Genomic DNA, 18307 nt, shown 5'->3' with positions numbered 1-18307 from the left:
GATAATCACATCAGTAGTTTAGACTCAACAAGATTCAAAGAAATGTATTATTAGACAATAATAGTCTAGGTTGTCAATGTTCAAAATATTAAATAAAAACAAGCTATAAAACAAGAATGTTCAATATGGTTCTAAAAGATAAATGGGAAAAGATCTGACAATCCAAAAATTTTAGAAATTAAAATCATCAGAATTAACTAAAGCCAAAGCAAATTCAGGACCATGGAGAGATGTTCTTATAGTCTCCTGAGTAGGGAACCTTTTACTTCAGATCTACCTCCTGCGCCATCTCTCGCACTTAACACATAGTCTTATATCCCTGTCCCCTGAACACATTCCCATATATTCCTTAAGTCTCTAACCATTACAAGAAGCCCAATGTTTTATGTGCCATCTGATATTTTGTGGGATGGGAATAACCTGAACAAATAGACAAACTGATTTAGGACCAGATCTCCTGGAATCCTATTGTTTTGGGATTTAGAACCAGGGAGTCAGGACCCATGTTAGGGCTATTTGTATCCTCTTCATCAGAGAGCTCATTCAGTTTCAGGGTTTTGACCTCCCTAGAGGGCAGAACTCAATTAAGATTTACTAAATTGGGGAATACATGCCAAAGAGAAAACCTGTTTCCCCTTGAAGCCTGATCCTTCACAAAATCATGAAATTGGATATTTGTTTCCTCACCAGTTAATAATTTGTATAATTTTCAATACCTCTCCCATCTCTATACTCTCTCCTCCCACTTCAAGCATTCATTATATTTGATTCCATCCTCGCAAACTTCTAAGAAATCTGCTTTTAGGGGGGAAATCTATTATCAATAATTTACAACTTAACATGAACTTGAGATCCACTATATCTTCTTCCAGTGAGATTTATATTTAATCCTTATTATAAGGATAAAATATAAACCATGCATTTAAAACCTGGATCCCACTTACCTATCCAACATTACTACACATTACTATCCTTGTAAGCTTTAATAGGCCAAATAGGTCTTCTCATTGTTCTCCATACATAACATTCTATCTATCATAGAGTATATCCACATGCCATGAGAGGGAGCATGGCATAATCAATAGATTTGGAATCAGAAAGATTTTAGTTCAAATCCTTCAAATCTATGATATATATAACTTTTGCAAGTCACTTAACCTCTCTATGCCTCTATTTCTCCAACTGTAAAAATGGGGGAAGAGTGTGTTTGAATTGATGATCATTAACATTCTTTTTACCTTTAATTTGTAGCCTATGGTCCTGTTTCCTTGAATACATAGGCTGTACTCAAGACCAGGAATGCCCTCCCTCCTAACCTCTACTTCTTATTATCCCCGGTTTTCTTAAAAGCTTCACTTGGCGGGGGCAGCTAGGTGACACAGTAGATAAAGCACCAGCCCTGGAGTCAGTAGTACCTGGGTTCAAATCCGATCTCAGACACTTAATAATTACCTAGCTGTGTGGCCTTGGGCAAGCCACTTAACCCCATTTGCCTTCCAAAAATCTAAAACAAAAAAAAAAAAAAGAAAAGAAAAAAAAGCTTCACTCAGGGGCAGCTAGGTGGCAAAAACCTAAAAAAAAAAAAGCTTCACTCATACCATGCTCTGCAGGAAATTTTCTTGATTCTCATTTGACCTTAACTGCCTTTTCTTAAAATTTATTTGTATCTATTTTATGTGTGTTTAATCCATATATGTCTATATTATGTGCTCTTTAAGGGAAGGAATTGTGATCTTTGAATCTCTTCTGCATAGTAGAGTGCCTGGCATATACTAGACATTCAATAAATGATAGTCTATACCTCTCTCACAAGAGGCAGGAGACATGCTTCAACAGCGATATTCTGATGTCATTAGTCAGTCAACAAGCACTTACTCAACCTTTACTCTACACCAATCACTGTACTAAACAAAGAAAGGCAAAAACATGGTCCCTGCTCTGAAAGAGTTCACATTTAAATGAAGGTGGCAACATACAAAAACTAGATACTAGTGACAGACAGTAGAAGTGGAAGATAATTTCAGAGAAAAGGCACTAGACTCAGGAAGGACTAGGAAAGGTCTCTAAAGTTGAGATTTGAGACAAGACTTGAAGAAAGCCAAATGGCAGAGGAGAAAAGGGAGAGAATTTCAGATCTGGAATAAAAAAGGCATTGAGCCAGGAAATACACTCTTTAGTGGTAGAAACTGTAAGACAGCTAATATTAATGGATCATAGAAAATGTGGAGAGTAGTACAAGCTAAAAAAAGATGGAAAGGAATCAGGTTATGAAGGAATTTCAAAAACCAACAGAATTATACATTTTTTCCTCATTGCAATAGGAATCTCTAGAATTTCTTGACAAGAAGGATTACATACTCACACAGGGATTTTAGGAAAATCACTCACATCTTAATGGAGATGTACTGAAGTAGGGATAGAGTTGAAACAGAGAGGCTGATGTAATAGTCCAAGTTTAAAGTCATGAAAGTCTGCACCAGGTTGCAGAAAAGAAAGGAACATTAAGAGGTCCTTTGGAGGTAGAAACAAAAGAAAATAACAAATTTGGAATATATAATGAGTACAGATGTTGTGTCCTTGACACATAATATGAAGGAAGAGAGAATTTGGTTAAAAGAAAATGAATTGGTTTTGATATGTTTATTTTAATGTATATGCAAGCTGAGCTGCAAGAGTCAGTTCTTGATGTTTGAAACTCTGGAGAGAGTTTGGGGATGAATATATAGATCTTGGATTCATCTGCATAGAAAGGATGATCAAACTGATAAAAACTTATGATAATACTAAGACAAATTATATAGAAGAAAAGAAGACTCAATATAGAACTTTGAGGGTAAGACATTCATAATTAAGGATCTTGTTTTGGATAAAAAAAAATCCCTTAAAGATTGAGAAAGGGTCAGATAGGTAAAAGGAGAACCAAAATATAAAAACCTAGACAAGATAAACTATCCAGAATAAGAGACAGAGAGTGGCAGAGGAAGCAGAGAAGTTAAAAAGAAGAGGTATAAAGCTAATTAGATGGTATAATTAATATAACTTTTAAGGGTGTAGTTTCAGTTGAATGATATCAGAAACTAAATTCCAGAAGTTTAGAATCAAGTTATAGAAGAGGAAATAGGGGTGTCAAGGGTAGATGGTTTTCTTAAGAAAAGTTTAGGAGAGGGGCTGCTAGGTGGCATAGTGAATAAAGCACCGTCCTTGGAGTCAGGAGTACCTGGGTTCAAATCCAGTCTCAGACACTTAATAATTACCTAGCTGTGTGGCCTTGGGCAAGCCACTTAACCCCATTTGCCTTGCAAAAAAAAAAGTTTAGGAGAAAGAAAGAGAATGAGAGAGAGGGATAGGGATGTATATGGAATGTGTTTGTGTAGGTATTTGGGGAAAGTAGGAAACTAGTTAGTAGTTGTAGAGATAATTTGAACATTATGAGAAATTAAGGATTGGAAGGGGATATTCTCCTGAAGAACATGAGATGATAGGGGAAAATGTGCATATAATTGGCACTATTTTGCAAAGGAGAAGGTTCAGCTCTTCAGGTGAGACAGAGTTATAGAGGAAAAAGTGGGCTAAGATATCTTAGTAATGTGAGATTGGTAAGAATGAGGGGAGAAGTAAAAACTCTTGGAAAATGTCCTTAAATTTTTAGTGAGATATGAGTTGAATGAATGGAGTAAAAGCACCATAGAAAGCTTAAAGAGGAAATAAAAGCTTTGGAATGGCTATTCTGATTAATTATACAGCAAAACAATTGAGGAAGTATAAAAGGATTTCCTTGATACAGTACAGGGCTGGTTAAGATTATATAACATGCAGGTGTAATGTACTGAGTAAGCACAGTTTCATGCTCAGCTCTGTTGTGTACATATGAATATAACAGTAAAGAAGGTTGGGGCAGCTAGGTGGCACAGTGGTAGAGCACTGGTCCTGGAGTCAGGAAGATCTGAGTTCAAATGTGACCTCAAACCCTTAGGACTCTACCTAGTCACATACCTAACTATGTGACCTTGGGCAAGTCACTTAACCCCATTGCCTTGCAAAAACTGAAAATAAAAGTAAAGAGGGTAAATGATGAGGGTAATTCAAGGCTAGATTTTAACAAGACATGATCAGCAATAGAACATGAAATGAACAGACTAAAGTATAGAGGATAATATAGTTGAACTGGATCACTAAGAGGTTGAAAAGAGCAAGAGAGGAGCACATAGACTTTAAATGGTTTGATGGCCTGAGAAAGAACTGAGGGATGGAGGAGAGGTGAGTTGAAGGTCAAGTGAGGAAAAATATAAGGTAAAGAGCTATGAAACAGAGGGGAAAATGTGACAACAAATGATTTTGTTAAGAGAAAGGAATTTTAGAGTTTGGGGATATGGAAATGAAACACATATGCATGATAGCAAACCATCTCTGTCTATAGATTAGATAGAGTGAAAGAGCACATGGGAAATCAGTACAGTGAAAAACTGGGAAGTTAGGGTGTTTTAGGGAATATCACTATTATGTTAAAGTCCCTTAGTATAAGGACAGTAGTAGTGGTGGAGAGAAAGTCTGAACTAGACACTGAACTTATTGAGGAAAGAAGCATGAAGAATGTCCCGTGGATGATAGATAACATAATAGAATCTTTATTGAGTGATAGATTTGAATTTTATCAAATCTCAAAAGAGAAGAGGTCACTAACTGATGATGGTAAAGAGTCATTCTAAAATCAACATCTACAATGTTGGAAAGGCTTCAAGATGAGACTTGATTATGGTCTATGTGTCTTTCCTCTGAAGATCAGCCAAGTTAAAGGCAAAGAAATTCCTCCCCCAAATAACTTATAATTAGGTAATCTGGGGCTATGAAACTAAAAGAATTATTATAAAAAGGCATGAAGGAACCATGAGCACCATCAATGAAGGAAGTAGTCACACCTAATAACTCAAGTTACAAAGATATATAATTCATGTATTTTAGATCACATCTAAAATTTATTTGATATCAGGTTATGATTAAGAGCTCATCACTTAATTATTTTCCATGAAAATAATTAATCCCTTTTTGGTGGTCTACTTTATGATAAAATTTCCAAAAATACATTGTACTGATAAAGGAGGCTTCCCCCTACCCCCCCTCCCACATACACACCCCGAAGGAGATTAAAAACACCTGAGATTTTCACCATTCTTAAGACACATGGGAATAAATAAACTTTCTGGGTTATGGATAAAGACAACTAGAGTATTTGAAGTAAGGAAATCAATCTATATTCAAACAGTTCACAATGTATTAGACCACTAGAGAGAAGAGAAGAGACTGTAATACTTGTGGACACTCTTCAGATAATCAAAAATCATAACTGTAAGTAATAATAAAATTATAAGTAAAAATAAAATCATAAATTATAATTAATGATGATGGTGATGATGATGATGATGATAAAATGGTGATGATGATGACTTGTCCTAGGACCATTTCTTTCTCAGTTCCATCAAACAATATGGCAATGATTTTCTAAAATTTTATTACCTACAAAAAGTAGTGAATTTATTCATGTTTAGAATAGTACAAAAATGTTAACTATAAATAGGATCATTTCTTAACCTCCTTCAAAAAGATGTGAACAATATAACAGTAATAATTGACATTGATATACATTTTTAATTTTGCAAACTGCTTTCCCTCATATCTATCTAAGGTCCTCTGTAGCCCTGGACTATGTGGATACTATGTGGATCTTCACATAGAGCATCTCTTATTTATTGTTCTGCTTCCCCCCACCCCCACCCCACAGATAGTGCTCTGTCAGTCTTTACTTTGTTTCTATGTTGTACCTTGATCCAAATTGGGTGTGATGAGAGAGAAATCATATCCTTAAAGAGAACAGAATTCTCAGAGGTAACAAGATCAGACAATAAGATATCTGTTGTTGTTTTTTTTTTAATTAAAGGGAATAGTCCTTGTACTTTGTTCAAACTCATCAGCTCCTTATCTGGATACAGATGGTACTCTCCTTTGCAGACAGCCCAAAATTGTTCCCAATTGTTGCACTGGTGGAATGAGCAAGTCCTTCAGGGTTGAACATCATTCCCATGTCGCTGTTAGGGTGTACAGTGTTTTTCTGGTTCTGCTCATCTCACTCAGCATCAGTTCATGCAAATCCCTCCAGGTTTCCCTGAAGTCCCGTCCCTCCTGGTTTCTAATAGAACAATAGTGTTCCATGACATACATATACCACAGTTTGCTAAGCCATTCCCCAATTGAAGGACATTTACTGGATTTCCAATTCTTTGCCACCACAAACAGGGCTGCTATAAATATTTTTGTATAAGTAATGTTTTTACCCTTTTTCCTCATCTCTTCAGGGTATATACCCAGTAGTGGTATGAGCATCTCTTATCTTAAAAAGGGAAGAAAATACTCCTTATTCTGGGAGTTTTGCTTTTATTGTGAAGCCTGGAGTTCAGTGTGGAGGTAGTATGGGTAAAGCAATCCTGCTTGGTGTCTCTCCCATACTAATCTCTAGAGATGCTTGGGGAAAACTGTGATCAGCAAGCTATATGTAGCACCTACTCCCTAGAAATGAAAGATGGAGTTGGAGCAAAAGACCTCTGATGGAAAGTAAAAAGCAAGAACCAAGGTCCCAGTTTTATTTTATCATTGAGCATAACATCGAGTCTTCCATCTGTCCCTGGAATCAGTATTTTTTCCCACATTTTAGATGTACTTATGGTAAAAATTTCTCTATTCTCTTTTCCCTTCTTTGATCTTTTATTCTTTTTCTTTCACTTTCTTTTTTCTTCATTCCTTTCCTTTCTCTTCTCTTTTCCCTTCCCTTCTATTTTTTCAATTTTTTTAAAGATGCATACAAAGGTTTTCCTGCTCTGATTTTCTTTCCTTTCCTCTTTTAAAGGAATTAATTGGAGAACTTCTTGTAAAAGTACTTCTTGAGATTTTACTTTTGACCTCTCTTTCTCTTCCTCCCTAATCCTAAAAAAAAAAACTTCTCTCCCCCTCCCCACTCCTATCTTCTTTCCTGAGTCCAAGATCCCTCTCTGAGATCTTTATTATCTTATGATATTTGCTGCCAAAATGTTAAGACAAGGATATATATATATATATATATATATATATATATATATATATATATATACATACACACATATATATATGCTATTTTTATCCATTTAAAAAGAAAGAATTGCATGTTATGGGGGGGTGGGAGTGGGGGGAGATATGAAAAAGTGTATTATGTGAAAGGCCCTAATCATGGATATAATGAAAAACAACAATCCTGCATAGCAAATGTTAGAGATATTATTACCCTCATTTTACCCATGAGGAAATGAAAATTAAATTAGATAAAATGAGTTAACCATCTAGGTTAGATTAGAACTCATCTTCCTGATTCAAAGTCCTGTGATCTAACTGCTCTCTGTATCCTGAATATGCACACTATCCTCCAACAACAACAAAAAAGGAACACATACATCCTTATTCTCACTTAATAAGTCAAGACTATAGCACCTTTCAAAATTTCCATTCCTAGTGCCTGGAGGTGGCAGGCAACATACTCATCTCCATCCCACCCTACCCCACCCCCAAGGATGTATCTTAATCAATCAACAATAATAGTTAGCCTTTACATAGAATTTTAAGATTTACAATGTCCTTTACAAATGTTCTCTCATTTTATCTGCACAGCAACTCTGGGTGATAAATGCTATCTTCATTATCTATATTTTATATATGAAGAAACTAAGACAGACAGTCATTAAGTGACTTGTCTAGAATCATACAGCTAGTATGTATTTGAGGCTAATTTTGAACTCAACCCTTCCTGATTCCACACCTAGTGTTCTACTTAGCCACATGACCTGAGTTCTTAGGATAAAAAGACAATAGAAAAAATAATCTCTGCTCCTTTAGGATTGTATGTCCCTTCCTAGAATATGCACATATGCACGCGCACCTGTAGACACACACAAACACACACAACATGAAAACAAGGAGGTTTGAGGTATAAGGACACTAGTAACCTTGAGAGTAGGAGTAGGAAAGGTTTGATGTAGAAAGTGGTGCTTCAGTTAAATTTTTAAATTGACCATTGCAAAAGGCAGAAGTAAAGAGAAAAACATTCCTGGCATAGAGGACAAAGTACAAAGTACAAAGACATAGAGATGAAAAGTAAAACATCATATGTAAAGGATATTGGGCCATAGAGTGCAAGGATAGGAGTAATGCATAAAAAAGACTAGAAAGTAATTTTTTTTTAAAAAAAAAAGGTCCAGGTTATAAAAATTTATGTCAGAGAGAGGAACTTATGTCAATCTACAAGCTTTGATTAAGTATTTATTGTGTGCCAAGCATTGTGCTGTATTACATATTTCCTATAAGTAATCCATATGGTAAAATACTGAGTATTTACTGAGTATGGGTTGAGAGGGGCGGGAAATGACTTAACTAGGCTTGTTCTTTAAGAAAATTACTTTAGTTTTTTGGAAGAAAGGTTGAAGTAGGGAGAGACCTGAGGCAGGGAAATTAATTAGGAGGCTAATAGGAGACTTCTATGATCATCATATGAGAGGTAATGAGGGGTTGAGTTAATTGTGATTCCTTGAGTAGAAAGAAAGGGGAAGATAGAAGAAATTTTGTGGAGACAGAAATTGTAGGATTTGGGAATTTACTCTATTTGTTGAATGAATAAGAATAAGAACTCAAAGAGGGCAATAAAATAGATCATCAGAGTAAAAGATGGTGGTGCCACATTGGATAACTGTGACTATTTGATCCAATCATATGCATGAGTGGTTACCTAGATGATATGACTTTAAAAGGATTCAAAAAACTCCTTGTTATACAAGTCATATCCTAATCTTACCCAATCAAATTAGGCTAGAGTTTCCTTAAAAGATATTGAGACTTTCCTTCAGACTTTTGGTATCATTTCCTCATTACCTGAATGCAGAACACCAAGTCCTAGATGCAACCATCTCTGATGTTTGACTGATGATAAGGGAGTTTCAGTCAGCTGAAACAACCCTCTGTGTTCTTAATGTTGTCCTTGTTGAATATTCTTTTCCTGCTGTAGTATATCTTTGTTCTGCCCACTGTTGAATGATCTACAAATGTCTCTTTTTGTACCAATATTGATCCTAAACTATCAGAACACTATCCTAGGTCCAGCCCAGATTAGTCTTTACCCAATAATATCCTTTATACCATCTTCTAAACATCTACTTGCCTCTAGATTAAGCATTTCCTTCTTCAAACTCCTCTTTTAAAAAGGAAATTGCTCCCTGAAAAAGGGAATACATTAATGTTGTAACATTTCAGCAGGAAAAAAAATCAATTTATATTCCTTTCTTCTCAGCTGAGAAGTTCAAATATGTTATTTGGTTTAAAAGTCCCCAACAGAGGAGGAAGGGAGAAGCAAAGACCTCGAAGTAAGTCAACCAATGTCACTCTGGAATGTACTGTGATTTAACAGGTATTTTGCTGTAAATGGTATGACTTTAAAACTGAAACACAACAGTCCCTTGGGAGTTGCATCCTACATTTGAGGTTCTCCTTGCCCAGAAAAAAACCTTAATGAAAATTTAATCTGCCAGAACAAAAAAAAAATCTGTTTCAAGTAAACTCTTCTTTAATTCCCTCTCTGACACTTTAGCTTTGCTTACATTATATACTCCATTTTCTGTCATTCAGAAAGGTAGCAGAGAAATACTGTTTAGGAAATCATATCCTAGAAATTTCAGTGTACCTGTTACATGAAGCATTTGCATAATTGCTACATCTTAAAAGTTTGATAAATGGCATGTAAAATATATGGCTAGTTCTCCAGAACTAGCAGCTTTCCAGTGGTCATTTTGTATAATGCCTAAAGGGTTCATCAACAATAAATATTATTTAAACACCAACAATGATCAGATTTTAAGGGGAATATCACTGAAGTTGTCAGCCCAAAAAGGGAGTGATACAGTTCTTAACTAAGAAGTTGTCATAATACTAAAACACTGGAGTGAGCTCTAGAATCTTGAGACTTTGACTTTCTATTAACCCCAATATGACTCAGTTTTGCTGTACTCAAATGGAAAAATGAAGTCACTTATTAGAAATATTATGTGGGTTATGAAAATTTCAGAGAAAAATCAGATTCTGAGATTTGACATAGAGAGATTCCAGACTTTAGAATGCCTAGACTAAATTTAATTGAACAAAGAAAGTCACAACCAACTTTTACAATTTCTAAAGGTGAGTAATTTGAAGGTCAAAAAGATTTCCATCCTTGACCAACCTTTAATGCTTAAGAAGTATATATGTATGTAAACAATATATACACACATGTAAAACATGTATATGTTTATATGCATATGTGTATATTGTAATCAATGTTCAGCTTATGTAGATGTAAAATATATTATGTATTCATGTACACATATGCACATGTGATTTGCTTGCATTTCAAATCCTGTAAATATATATTTATTGCCTGTCCCATTTGGATCTAATGCCTTCTCTATATTGAGAAAAATCCTTTTCCTCTAGCCTAATATCAAGGTACATTTGACCCTGACCAGGTGCCCCTCAACTAACCTCTTGTTGATTCCTTCCTTTGTAACTGTAGACTACCTTATTTCTCACCTTTTGACACAATGCCAAGGCAGAGGAATATAACAGAAAGAGACTTGGAATCAGTGAACCTGTGATTAAATCCAGAAGGATTAGGTGTGAGTAACATTGTGTTTTACATGTTTTCAACTCCTTAAGATGAATTCTCTCTAGTGTTACACAAAAATTTTCTCTAGTATTTAATAACTGGAAGACTCTACCCTTTACATCTATGGTTTTGAGAAGCAACTGGACTTCCTGGAATGTTAATTAGGAATTCCAGCTAACAAGGCAATAGCTTCCAAGTGCAATATGCAAGAATCAAATGATATAATGAAAGTTCAGGCATTTTGAAAAGCAAATATGTGTAAAGGGTGTAGTAATATTATTAATATTAATAATTATCATATCACCACAATATTTTATGTATCTAGGGTAATTTCTCTAGTTGTTCTAACTATCCTGAATGCTATTAAGAACCAAACGAAAAACAAATAAAAGCCCCGATAAAGAACCCAATTAGATCTTCTGACATCCATGAAAAGAAAGTTCCATATTTAATTTTTTTTCTCACAGGAATGCTTCTCTAGCCCTCAATCATAGTCTATCTATTCTTGCTTCATGTACAATACCAATGAGTTTGCTGATCTAGTTGCCTAGACCACAGTTTATTAGAAAGAATAATCAGAAAGAAAGAATAAATAAAAGTATGAAATTATAGCTCCTGTTTAATGTTGAGAAAGAATAAAGAACATGTTTAAAGAAAAATTAAAAGAACTCAAAAGGCATAATATTCTGACAGCGTTTAGCATGAGAGACATAGATCAGTTGTTAGGAAACAGAGAAACATGTAATAATTTTTTTTAATTTCCCCTTTAGAAAGATTTAGAGGTAATATGACAATGACTAGAGCTCTGGACTTGGAAATAGGGGAGCTGAGTTCAAGTCCCTTCTCAGACACTGACTGCTTGGACAAGTCACTTTACCTCTTTATTTTTCTTACATATAAAATGGGAGGGGGGAGTGGGCTCTTATACTCATACTTCCTGCCTCACAGGATTGTATGAGGAAGGAATTTTGCAAACTTTAAAGCTCTATGTAACTGTGGGTTACTTTTTAAATAGTTAAAAATATTTATTTAAAAAGTTAGGGCAGTTCAAAGGATAAACGAATTGATTTATGTATAATTATTTATGTGTAATCTTTTATTTTCTAGCAATACTGGTTAAATAAAGGACAGCAACCTTAGTAGAGGCAACATGGAATATGAATAGAGTTCTATGCTACTAATTCATACCATGCAATTTGTTTAATGGAGGACATTCCCATACCACCAGTTCAATCTGATGACAAAAACACAGACTCACTATGTATTGTATTTTGTACCTTTTTTTGGCTCCTCTTTATACAAGCATTTGATATACTGTTACTTAACTACAAAAGTAGCATTTGTGGGCACTTTCTGGGTGGAATCAAGATAGTGAATAGAAGCTAGAAAGTTCCCTGAATTTTTCCCCATTTCCCTCTGAAAGAACTTTAAATGAAGCATCCAAACATAATCCAAAGTTATAGAACCCACAGAAAAAATAGAGTGAAACAACTGTTTAGCTCAATTTATCCTAGAGGGACTTCAGGAAAAGTCTATCTCAGTCAGATAAAAGGGCAGGGGCGGGGGGGGGGGGGGGGGGGCAGAGCCAAGATGGTGACAAGAAAGGATCATGTCTTAGTTCCTCTCTCATAAAACTCATAAGCCAAGGACTCTAACTAAATTTTCAAGAGACATAACCCACAGAGGGAGCCAGTGAGGCAGTTCTACTCAAGGAAACCTGGAAAAGAGCAGAAAGGCTCTGCTCCCTGGGGTTGGAGAGGCGGCTTGCCAGAGGGGTGGCCTGCCAGAGTGAAAGAATTTCAGCCTCCTGGAGGCAGCCCCAGGGCACTGGGAGCTGTGGCTCACAGCAGCCGGGGAGTTTCCTGAGCTACACCCCTGGGGAGCACCAAGCACAAATTGGGGGAACAGCAGGGGACCTCTACCAGAGCTAGCACTGAAGCCCAGCCCTCAGGGCACACAGAGAGCAAATTGGCCAGCACAGCACAGTTCCAGGAACAGACTCAGGTGGAGCTGGTAAGCAGGAGCCCCCACGGCATGAGCCCATTGAACCTAGGGAGGGGAGCAGAGAGACTGACAAGCTCTGCCCCTGGAAGAGGACTCTGAGGTTCTGATCACATTCAGATCCTGATCGCAGGAACATCAGGGCCCCCTCCACCTCAGCCCCGTGGCAGAGTGGGGACGCATATAGTCATTCACAGACCAGGAGGAAGGACAGAGCCTCACACACTGAGACCCTTGTGGGAGTATCCCAAAAGCTCAGGAAGCACCCCCAAAACAGGGTAAGGCTGGGAAAATGAACAAGCAGAGAGAAAAAAGAGGAACACCATTGAGAAATATTTTACATATGAGCCCAAGAAGGATCAAAATACTCAGTCTGAAGATGAGGAAGCACAAGCTCCTGCATCTGAAGACTCCAAGAAAAACAGAAATTGGATTCAGGCTATGACAGAGCTCAAAAAAGACTTTGAAATTCAAATGAGGGAGTTATAAGAAAAACTGGGAAAAGAAATGAGAGAGATGCAGGAAAAACATGAAAATAAAGTCAGCAGCCTAGTCAAGGAAATCCAAAAAAATGCTGAAGAAAATAGCATGCTAAAAACCAGCTTAGGTCAAATGGATAAAACAGTTCAAAAAGTTATTTAGGAGAAGAATGCTTTAAAAAGCAAAATTGGCCAGATGGAAAAAGAGATGAGAAAACTCTGAGGAGAACAAATCCTTCAGACAAAGAATAGAATTCAGGGAGATTGATGAACTAACCAGAAATCAGGAATCAATACCTCAAGACCAAAAAAATGAAAAATTAGAAGAAAATGTGAAATAGTTCATTGAAAAAACAACTGATATGGAAAACAGACTTAGGAAAGATAACTTAAAAATTATTGGAATACTTGAAAGTCATGCTCAGGAAAAGAGCCTTGACATCATTTTCAAAGAATTACTACAGGAAAATTGCCCTGATATTCTAAAAGCAGAGGGCAAAATAGAAATGGAGAGAATCTATCGATCCCCCTGAGAAAGAGATCCCAAAAAACCAACCCCCAGGAATATTATAGCCAAGTTCCAGAACTCCCAAGTCAAAGAGAAAATATTACAAGCAGCTATAAGGACAAAGTTCAAATATCGTGGAACTGCAGTCAGGATCACACAGGACTTAGCAGCAACTACATTGGAAGCTCGTAGGGCTTGGAATACAATATACTAGAAGGCAAAAGAGCTTAGAATGCAGCCAAGAATGAACTACCCAGCAAGGCTGAATGTCCTCTTCCAGGGAAAAAGATGGACTTTCAACAAAACAGGGGAATTTCAAATGTTCCTGTTGGAATGGCCAGAGCTGAACAGGTTTGATCTTCAGATATAGGACTCGGGTGAAGCATAGAGATTGGAGGAGAAGGGGGAAAAGTATTCCTACATAGAAAAATGACACTAATAATACTCATATGAACCCTCTCAGTGAATAGAGCAGATCGAGGGAGCTTTTATGCTTGAAGCACAGGAGAAAGCTGAATTTGAAGATAAAATATGGTGTAAAAATGGAGTCAATAGAAAAAAAGGAAATGTAATGGGAGAAAGAAAAAGGGGGGGGGATAGGTCAAGATATTTCATATAATAAGATTTTTCTTTATTACAATGAGTTATTGCAATGATATGGAAGGGTGAAGGCAAGGCGGAATGAGGGAATCTTCGCTCTCATCAGAGGTGGTTAGGAGAGGAAACAGCATATATACTCATTGGGGTATAGACATCTGTAGTAAGAAGGAAGTGGGGGGACAGAAGGAAGGGGGGATGTGAATGAAGGAGGAGAGGATGGACCATGGGGGGGGGGGGAGTGGTCAGATATAAGACATTTTCTTTTTTACTTCTTGCAAGGGGCTGGGATTGCATGGCCTGTCCAGGACCATAGTGCCAGGTGGATTTCGGGCCTAAGGGGTGGTATGGGTCTCAGGGCCTCTTGGCCCCATGGCCAGGGATCTGTCTACTGCGCCACTCAGCTACCCTACAGCAGAGTCAGTGAAAGGAGAGAGAAAATATAGTACATGAAAGTGGAGAACTATGAGAGGGAGTTGCAATCAGCAATGGCAATGGTGGAAAACTATGGAAGTAACTTTTGTGATGGACTTATCATAAAGAATGTGATCCACCCACGACAGAGTTGGTGGTGTTGGAACACAGACTGAAGCACAATTTTTTATTATTATTTGGGCAGGGGGTGCAGGGCAATTGAGGCTGGGTGTCCTGCCTGGAGCCGCATAGCAGGGTGATTGTTGGGTGTCTGAGACCGGATTTGGACCCAGGTGCTTCTGGCTCAAGGGACAGTGCTCTGTCTGCCACCTGGACACCCCTACTATTATTACTATTTTATTTTATTTCAGGTCTTTTTTTTCTTTTTTTGTTTTTTGCAAGGCAGTGGGGTTAGGGTGGCTTGCATGTCACACAGCTGGGTGATTGTTGGGTGTATGGGGCCAGATATGGGCTCGGGTGCTCCTGGCTCCAGGGCTGGTGCTCCATCCACTGTACCACCTGGCCATACCTAAAATTATCACTATTACTTTTTTTTAATTTAAATTTAAATTTTTTTTCTCCCCTTTACTTTATCACTCAAGCAAGTCTATATTTTGGGGGGGAGGGGGTATTTTGTTTACTCTTAAACAAGAATATTTTATTAATATATAAAAATTTTTTGTACAAAATGAGAATAAATAAATTTTAAATAAATAAACAATCTTAAAAAAAGAGTATTTGGACTACCTGAAAGCCATGATTTAAACAAAGAGCCTGGATAATATCTTTTGGTATCCTAAAACAAGAAGGTAAAATAATCCTTGAAAGAATCCACTGATCAGCTCCTGAAAGGGATCCCAAAATAAAATCTCCAAGGACTATTGCAACTAAATTTCAAAATATCAACTAAAGGAGAAAATACTGTAAGCAATCTAAAAGAAACAATTCAAATACCATGGAGTGACAGTCAGTATTATGCTGGGCTTAGCAATTTCAACATTAAAGGACTGGATGCCCTGAAATATAATATTCCAGAGGGCAAAGGAGCCGAGATTACAACCAAGAGTCAACTACCCTGCAATATTCAACATATTCTTTCAGGAAAAAAAAGATGGATATTCGATGAAATTGGGGACTTTCAAACTTACCTGATAGAAAGAGTTCAATTGAACAGAAAATTTGCTCCTCAAAGACAATCCTTAAGAGATACATTAGAAAGTAAATGGACAGAAAATAATTGTTAGTAAATAAGACTAAACTATTTACATCCCTACATAAGAAGGTAATAACTGGGGCGGCTAGATGGTACAATGGATAGAGCACCAGCCCTGGAGTCAGGAGTACCTGAGTTCAAATCTGGCCTCAGACACTTAATAATTACCTAGCTGTGTGGCCCTGGGCAAGCACCTTAACCCCATTTGCCTTGCAAAAACCTAAAAGAAAAAAAAAGATAATAACTATAACTTTTGAGAATTATATTTCTATTAAGACAGTCAAAAGAGTATACTTATTATGTGATAATATTTAAAAATAATTAAAACATAAAAAAGATTATACCAGGAGAAGAAGGGGATGGAGAAGAAGATAAATTACATTACATGAAGAGGCACAAAGGACCTTTTATAGTGGACGGAAAGAAGGAAGGATGTAAGTACTGACTAAATCTTACTTTCAACAGATTGGGCTCAAGAGGAAATAACATATACTCCCAATTAAGTTTAGAAATTTATCTTATGGGGAGGCTAGGTGGCGCAATGGATAGAGCACAGGCCCTGGAGTCAGGAGTCCCTGAGTTCAAATCCAGCCTCAGACACTTAATAATTACCTAGCTGTGTGGCTTTGGGCAAGCCACTTAACCCCTATTTGCCTTCAAAAAACCTAAAAAAAATTATTTTACCCTACAGACAAATAGGAGGGAAAAGGGGAAAGGGGAAAGGGGAAAGAAAGGAGAAGGAGGGGCTGATAGAAGGGAGGGCAGATTTAGAAGGTGAAAGGGGAAAAATAGGGGAGATTAATAGGAGGGTGAGTAGATTGATGGAAGTGGTGGTCACAAGAGAAATGCAGATTGGAAGGACTAGAATAAAAGAGGAGAAAAAGTATAAATAGAGAACAATAAGATGAGGGAGATACATAGTAACCATAATGGTATATGTGAATGGGATGAACTCTTCCATAAAACAAGCAGAAAGCAGCATCAATTAAAATCAGAATCCCACAGTATGTTGTTTTCAAGAAAACTATTTGAAGCAGAGAGCTACTCATGGAGTAAAAGTAAAAGTAAAAGTTTAAAGCAGAATATATTATGTTTAAGTTGAAGTAAAAACAAAAGCAAGGGTAGCAATCCTGATCTCAGACAAAGCAAAAGCAAAAAATAGATATAGTTAAAAGAGAAAAGGAAGAAAGGTACATCTTCATAGAAGGCACCATAGACAATGAGATAATATCAATCCTAAATACATATATATATATATATATATATATATATGTAAAGAGAGAGAGATAGCTAGATAGATAAATATGTGTGTATACACATATATGTATATGCTTCAATCAGTATAGCATTCAGATTCTTTGAGGACTGGTAAAGTGAGTTACAGGAAGAACTTGACAGTAAGGTTAAATTAGCAGAGGACCTCAAACTCCTCCTCTCAGAATTAGATAATCTAACTACAAAATAACAAGAAAGAAGTTAAGGAGGTGAACAGAATTTTAGAAAAGTTAGATATGGTAGACCTCTGGAGAAAGATGTATAGAGATAGAAAAAATATACTTTTTCTCAGAGTACATGACACCTACACAAAAAAAATGACCCTGTATTAGGGCATAAAAAGCTCATAGTAAAATGCAGAAAAGCAGAAATGTTAAATTCATCTTTCTCAAATCATGATGCAATAAAAATTACATATAACAAAGGGCCATAGAAAGATAGATTAAAATTATTGGATAGTAGATAATCTGATTCTAAAGAATGAGTAGGTCAAACAAAAAATCATAGAAAGAATCAAAAATTCAAACAAGATGATGATAATAATGAGACAACATATCAAAATCTATGGAATACAGTCAAAGCAGTCCTGAGGAGAATTTTATATCTTTCAATGTATACATGAATAAATTATATAAGGAAGAGATCAAGGAATTGGATAAACAACCAAAAAAGCTAGAAAAAGAACAAATTAAAAGGCTTCAATTAAATATCAAATTGGAAATCCTGAAAATCAAAAGAAGATGGATGACATTGAAAGTAAGAAAACTATTAAATTAAAAAATAAAATGAAGAGTTGGTTTTATGAAAAAATAAAAAAAATTAGATTAAACCTTAGATTAATTTGATCTTTAAAAAGAAAGAAGAAAATCAAATTATCAGCATAAAAATGAAAAATAAATTAAAAATTAATAATCAATTAATTAAAAATAAATTGGTAAAAAATTGAATTCCTCATCAATGAAGAGGAATTTATTTATTTATTTGTTTGCTTGTTTGTTTTTATTTCAGGCAATGGGGTCAAATGACTTGCCCCAGGTCACACAGCTAGGCAATTATCAAGTGTTTGGGGCCCGAACTTGAGCTCAAGTCCTCCTCAGGGCTGGTGATCCCACTAAGCC

This window comes from Macrotis lagotis, chromosome 1 (genome assembly GCF_037893015.1).
Source record: "Macrotis lagotis isolate mMagLag1 chromosome 1, bilby.v1.9.chrom.fasta, whole genome shotgun sequence".
Lineage (NCBI taxonomy): Eukaryota > Metazoa > Chordata > Mammalia > Peramelemorphia > Peramelidae > Macrotis > Macrotis lagotis.
Note: the sequence above shows the minus strand (reverse complement) of the source record.